The sequence below is a fragment of the Mus pahari genome, chromosome 9 (genome assembly GCF_900095145.1).
Source record: "Mus pahari chromosome 9, PAHARI_EIJ_v1.1, whole genome shotgun sequence".
NCBI lineage: Eukaryota > Metazoa > Chordata > Mammalia > Rodentia > Muridae > Mus > Mus pahari.
In genome coordinates, this window is record NC_034598.1 from 32,157,662 (window position 1) to 32,159,661 (window position 2,000).

General features: G+C 40.8%; 1 protein-coding gene across 1 annotated transcript in view; it reads right to left on the reverse strand.

The window, feature by feature from the left end:
* The window catches only part of Reep3 (receptor accessory protein 3), an 88,154-nt gene that overhangs the window by 12,085 nt on the left and 74,069 nt on the right, over positions 1–2,000 (reverse strand). The window lies entirely within an intron of this gene.

Genomic DNA, 2,000 nt, shown 5'->3' on the forward strand with positions numbered 1-2,000 from the left:
CTACTATCTATATAAACGCTAATTCATTTTGCTTTTTCATGCATTTCAAAGGATGCCATTATATTAGTATATTTTATTCTAAGCATTTTAGCATTATGCTAAACTTTAAGTTTTTTTTTTTTTTTTTTTTAGTATAAGGAGATTAACTTCGGAAAAAATAGCATCTGTAATTCTGAGTTGTAGTTCAGCATTCTGGGTTAGTAAGAGTAAAAGGAAAGACACTGACTTGGATAAGGCTACGTCAGGAACAGTAGTAGCTCTAACCAGAACCAGGTAGAGGAAGTTAGGAGTCAAAGATTTTTGCATATGCAGCCATCTTTAGACAATGAATAATCTAGCAAGACATACTCATCACTCATCATGGTATATTTCATTTTGTCTTTACACAAGGCTTATTTATATTTATGTGCACTATATGGTGTGGTTCCCTTAGAGTCCAGAAGACGCTATTTGATTGCCTGGACCTGGAGGTAGGACGCACCCTGTGGGTGTGGGGAAGTGAACCAGGTCCTCTGGAAGAGCAGTTAATGCTCTTAACCACTGAGCTGGCTCTCTGGCTCCTATTTTGGTCTTACCAATATGACTGGTACAGGCAAACATTTAAATGTAAATTAATTAAAATGAAATCAAATGAAAGGGTTGGAGAGAGTGGTTAGGAGCACTGACTGCTCTTCCAGAGATCCCAGCAACCACATGGTGGCTCACAACCATCTGTAATGGGATCCAATGCCCTCTTCTGGTGTGTCTGAAGACAGCTACAGTGTACTCATCTACATAAAATAAATAAAATCTTATAAAGAAAAGAAACCACAAGAAAACTCAAGTTCTTCCCTTGCTCCTTGCACTGGCCACAGCTGAGACGTTAGCAGCTGTCTGTGACTACAGTGTTAACAGTATGGCCATAACAGTGAGCATCCCAGCATGGCCATGGCAGAGAGCATCCCTGTCACACACACAGCATTCGACAGTTCCCATCACCGTACTGCTTTCATGGGGACATTTCTCTGAACCTTTAAGACATATCTCCCTAAAGTACGAAGTTCTGTATTAAAAAAAAAAAAAAAAACCAACTAAATTTACCCACTTTAAATCTGCATAGCATACGGATGATTCATCGTTTTATTTATAGCTAGACTAAAAATACTCGTCTCAAGGCTCTAACACTGATTATTTCTTCTCACGCATGTGAATGTGTGATTGCCTCTACTTATAACATTACCATGGAAACTCGTCCACCACGGTTCATCTCTAAACTTCCAAGTTAAAGGTGTTACAAACATTTGGGTGTTTCTTTCCACTTGTATTTAACCCTGAAGAAACAGCTCTTCAATTCCCACGATGTCACGACTCAGTATGGCTGGTTACCAATAACCCACTATGTCAAACCACATGCCGTTCCCACTCCCCAGGTAAGCTCTGTATTTCTACCATATGTTCTGAGTTGCAAGAAGAATGTGGAAAGTTGGAGCTGGAGAGAAAGCTCAGTGGCTAAGAGTACTCATTGCTTTTGTAGAGGACCCAGGTTCGATTCCCAGCACCCACGTAATAGATCATCTGTAATTCCAATTCCAGGGGATCTGATACCTTCTTCTGACCTCCCTGGGCAGCAACTAACATTCATGTGGTGCACATACATACATAAAGGCAAAATACTCTTACACAAAATAAATAAGTGGATTTTACGCACTTAAAAATTATTTTTTAGAGTCAGGTATGGTGGCCCATGCCCTTAATCCCAGCATGTAGGAGGCAGAGGCAGGTAAATCTCTTGAGTTCGAGGTCAGCCTGGTCTACATAGAGTGTTCCAGGCCAGCCAGGGCTACATAACGAGACCCTGTCTCAAGTAAACAAATACATAAAAATACTTTTGGGTAATCCCAGCACTTGGGAGGCAGAGGCAGGTGGATTTCTGAGTTCAAGGCCAGCCTGGTCTACAAAGTGAGTTCCAGGACAGATAGGGCTATACAGAGAGTATTTTGGGTACTCCATGATAAAGCTAT